Source organism: Salvelinus alpinus, chromosome 4 (genome assembly GCF_045679555.1).
Source record: "Salvelinus alpinus chromosome 4, SLU_Salpinus.1, whole genome shotgun sequence".
Taxonomy (NCBI): domain Eukaryota; kingdom Metazoa; phylum Chordata; class Actinopteri; order Salmoniformes; family Salmonidae; genus Salvelinus; species Salvelinus alpinus.
In genome coordinates, this window is record NC_092089.1 from 16,130,916 (window position 1) to 16,135,915 (window position 5,000).

The 5,000-nt window shown below is 44.6% G+C and overlaps 1 protein-coding gene across 3 annotated transcripts in view; it reads right to left on the reverse strand.

Moving 5' to 3' along the window:
- cdkal1 (CDK5 regulatory subunit associated protein 1-like 1) overlaps window positions 1-5,000 on the reverse strand; it is a 1,024,035-nt gene that overhangs the window by 390,890 nt on the left and 628,145 nt on the right. The window lies entirely within an intron of this gene.

Sequence of the window (5,000 nt, forward strand, 5' to 3'; positions counted from 1 at the left end):
TGTGTTAACGTGTTGTGTGTTTACGTGTCGTGTGTTTACGTGTTGTGTGTTAACGTGTTGTTAACGTGTTGTGTGTTAACGTGTTGTTAACGTGTTGTGTGTTAACGTGTTGTGTGTTAACGTGTTGTTAACGTGTTGTTAACGTGTTGTGTGTTTGGTTGAGTGTTATGCTGTGTGTTAACGTGTTGTTAACGTGTTGTTAACGTGTTGTGTGTTAACGTGTTGTGTGTTAATGTGTTGTTAACGTGCTGTGTGTTAACGTGTTGTTAACGTGTTGTGTGTTAACGTGTTGTTAACGTGTTGTGTGTGTGTTAACGTGTTGTGTGTTTACGTGTCGTGTGTTTACGTGTTGTGTGTTAATGTGTTGTGTGTTTACGTGTTGTGTGTTTACGTGTTGTGTGTTAATGTGTTGTGTGTTAACGTGTTGTGTGTGTGTTAACGTGTTGTGTGTTAACGTGTTGTGTGTTAATGTGTTGTTAACGTGCTGTGTGTTAACGTGTTGTTAACGTGTTGTGTGTTAACGTGTTGTTAACGTGTTGTGTGTGTGTTAACGTGTTGTGTGTTTACGTGTCGTGTGTTTACGTGTTGTGTGTTAATGTGTTGTGTGTTTACGTGTTGTGTGTTTACGTGTTGTGTGTTAATGTGTTGTGTGTTAACGTGTTGTGTGTGTGTTAACGTGTTGTGTGTTAACGTGTTGTGTGTTAATGTGTTGTGTGTTAATGTGTTGTGTTAACATGTTACGTGTTGTGTGTTAATGTGACTTACAGTAGTGAGAGCATAGACAGGGCTCTACCTCCTCTAGCATCACAATGAGACAGGCTGCAGGCTCTTATCCAGAGAGACTTACAGTAGTGAGACCATAGACAGGGCTCTACCTCCTCTAGTGCCACAACGAGACAGGGTGCAGGCCAGGCAGCAGGCTGTTATCCAGAGAGACTTACAGTAGTGAGAGCATAGACAGGGCTCTACCTCCTCTAGTGCCACAATGAGACAGGGTGCAGGCCAGGCAGCAGGCTGTTATCCAGCCTGCCAGCTTAGTGGAGTCTGCCACTAGCACAGTCAGTGTAGTCAGCTCAGCTATCCCCATTTGAGACCGGGTCTGTGCCTCGATCTAGGTTGGGCAAAACTAAACATGGCGGTGTTCGCCTTAGCAATCTCACTAGGATAAAGACCTCCTCCATTCCTGTCATTATTGAATGAGATCTCTAAATAGGGTACTACTTAATGTTAGTTCCCTCACTTCCAAGGCTGTTATAGTCGATTAACTAATCACTGATCTTGATGTGATTGGCCTGGCTGAAACATGGCTTAAGCCTGATGAATTTACTGTGTTAAATGAGGCCTCACCTCCTGGTTACACTAGTGACCATATCCCCCTGCGCATCCCGCAAAGGCAGAGGTGTTGCTAACATTTACGATAGCAAATTTCAATTTCGTCTTTTGAGCTTCTAGTCATGAAATCTATGCAGCCTACTCATTCATTTTTGATAGCTACTGTTTACAGGCCTCATGGGCCGTATACAGCGTTCCTCACTGAGTTCCCTGAATTCCTATCGGACCTTGTAGTCATAGCAGATAATACTGTAATTTTTGGTGACTTTAATATTCACATGGAAAAGTCCACAGACCCACTCCAAAAGGCTTTCGGAGCCATCATCGACTCAGTGGGTTTTGTCCAACATGTCTCTGGACCTACTCACTGCCACAGTCATACTCTGGACCTAGTTTTGTCCCGTGGAATAAATGTTGTGGATCTTAATGTTTTTCCTCATAATCCTGGACTATCGGACCACCATTTTATTATGTTTGCAATCGCAACAAATAATCTGCTCAGACCCCAACCAAGGATCATCAAAAGGTGCTATAAATTCTCAGACAACCCAAAGATTCCTAGATGCCCATCCAGACTCCCTCCGCCTACCCAAGGATGTCAGAGTACAACAATCGGTTAACCACCTAACCGAGGACCTTATTTTAACCTTGCGTAATACCCTAGATGCAGTCACACCCCTAAAAACAAAAACATTTGTCATAAGAAACTAGCTCCCTGGTATACAGAAAATACCCGAGCCCTGAAGCAAGGTGCCAGAACATTGGAACGGAAATGGCGCTACACCAAACTGGAAGTCTTCCTACTAGCTTGGAAAGACACTACTGTGCAGTATCGAAGAGCCCTCACTGCTGCTCGATCATCCTATTTTTCCGACTTAATTGAGGAGAATAATAACAATCCTAAATTTCTTGTTGATACTGTCGCAAAGCTAACTAAAAAGCAGCATTCCCCAAGAGAGGATGGCTTTCACTTCAGCAGTGATAAATTCATAAACTTCTTTGACGAAAAGATTGTGATCATTAGAAAGCAAATTATGGACTTCTCTTTAAATCTGCGTATTTCTCCAAAACTCAGTTGTCCTGGGTCTGCACAACACTGCCAGGACCTAGGATCAACGGAGACACTCACGTTTTTTAATAATATATCTCTTGACACATGTATGAAAATAGTCTTGGCCTCTAAACCTTCAAGCTGCATACTGGACCCTATTCCAACTAAACTACTTAAAGAGCTGCTTCATGTGCTTGGCCCTGCTATGTTGAACATAATAAACGGCTCTCTATCCACTGGATGTGAACCAAACTCCCTAAAAGTGGCAGTAATAAAGCCTCTCTTGAAAAAGCCAAACCTTGACCCAGAAAATATAAAAAACTAATCGGCCTGTATCAAATCTCCCATTCTTCTCAAAACTTTTCGAAAAAGCTGTTGCGCAGCAACTCACTGCCTTCCTGAAGACAAACAATGTATACGAAATGCTTCAGTCTGGTTTTAGACCCCATCATAGCACTGAGACTGCACTTGTGAAGGTGGTAAATGACCTTTTAATGGCGTCAGACCGAGGCTCTGTATCTGTCCTCGTGCTCCTAGACCTTAGTGCTGCCTTTGATACCATCGATCACCACATTCTTTTGGAGAGATTGGAAACCCTAATTGGTCTACATGGACAAGTTCTGGCCTGGCTTAGATCTTATCTGTCGGAATGACATCAGTTTGTCTCTGTGGATGGTTTGTCCTCTGACAAATCAACTGTAAATGTCGGTGTTCCTCAAGGTTCCATTTTAGGACCTCTATTGTTTTCACTATATATTTTACCTCTTGGTGATGTCATACGGGAAAACATAATGTTAACTTTCACTGCTATGCGGACGATACACAGCTGTTCATTTAGATGAAACATGGTGAAGCCCCAAAACTGCCCTCCCTGGAAGCCTGTGTTTCAGACATAAGGAAGTGGATGGCGGAATTTTTTTAAACTTTTAAACTCAGACAAAACAGAGATGCTAGTTCTAGGTCCCAAGAAACAAAGAGATCTTCTGTTGGATCTGACAATTAATCTTGATGGTTGTACAGTCGTCTCAAATAAAACTGTGAAGGACCTGGGCGTTACTCTGGACCCCGATCTCTCTTTTGACGAACATATCAAGACTGTTTCAAGGACAGCTTTTTCCATCTACGTAGCATTGCAAAAATCAGAAACTTTCTGTCCAAAAATGATGCAGAAAAATGAATCCATGCTTTTGTTACTTCTAGGTTAGAATACTGCAATGCTCTACTTTCCGGCTGCCCAGATAAAGCACTAAATAAACTAAAATTCAGTTTGTGCCAAACACGGCTGCTAGAATCTGGACTAGAACCAAACAATGTGATCATATTACTCCAGTGCTAGCCTCTCTCCACTGGCTTCCTGTTAAGGCTAGGGCTGATTTCAAGGTTTTACTGCTAACCTACAAAGCATTACATGGGCTTGCTCCTACCTATCTTTCCTAATTGGTCCTGCCGTACATACCTACACGTATGCTACGGTCACAAGACGCAGGCCTCCTTACTGACCCTAGAATTTCTAAGCAAACAGCTGGAGGCAGGGCTTTCTCCTATAGAGCTCCATTTTTATGGAATGGTCTGCTTATCCATGTGATGGACGCAGACTCGGTCTCAACCTTTAAGTCTTTATTGAAGACTCATCTCTTCAGTAGGTCCTATGATTGAATGTACTCTGGCCCAGGATTGTGAAGGTGAACGGAAAGGCACTGGAGCAATGAGCCGCCCTTGCTGTCTCTGCCTGGCTGGTTCCCCTCTCTCCACTGGGATTCTCTGCCTCTAACCCTATTACAGGGGCTGAGTCACTGGCTTACTGGTGGTCTTCCATCCCATCCCTAGGAGGGGTGGGTCACTTGAGTGGGTTGTGTCTCAGACGTGATCTTCCAGTCCGGGTTGGCGCCCCCCCTCGGGTTCGTGCCGTATGGAAGATGTTTGTGGGCTATACTCGGCCTTGTCTCAGGATGGTAAGTTGGTGGTTGAAGATATCCCTCTAGTGGTGTGGGGGCTGTGCTTTGGCAAAGTGGGTGGGGTTATATCCTGCCTGTTTGTCCCTGTCCGGGGGCGTCGTCGGAGGGGGCCATAGTGTCTCCTGACCCCTCCTGTTTTAGCCTCCAGTATTTATGCTGCAATAGTTTATGTGTCGGAGGGCTAGGGTCAGTCTGTTATACCTGGAGTATTTCTGGTGTCCTGTGTGAATTGAAGTATGCTCCCTCTAATTCTCTCTTTCTCTTCTCTCAGAGGACCTGAGCCCTAGGTTCATGCCTTATGTCTATCTGTCCTGATGACTCCTTGCTGTCCCCAGTCCACCTGGTCATGCTGCTGCTCCAGTTTCAACTGTTCTGCCTGCGGCTATGGAACCCTGATCTGTTCACCGGACGTGCTACCTGTCCCGGACCTTCTGTTTTCAACTCTCTCTCTCTACCGCACCTGCTGTCTCTAACTGTGAATGATCGGCTATGAAAAGCCAACTGACATTTACTCCTGAGGTGCTGACCTGTTGCACCCTCTACAACCACTGTGATTATTATTATCTGACCTGCTGGTCATTTATGAACATTTGAACATCTTGGCCATGTTCTGTTATAATCTCTCACCCGGCACAACCAGAAGAGGACTGGCCACCCCTCAG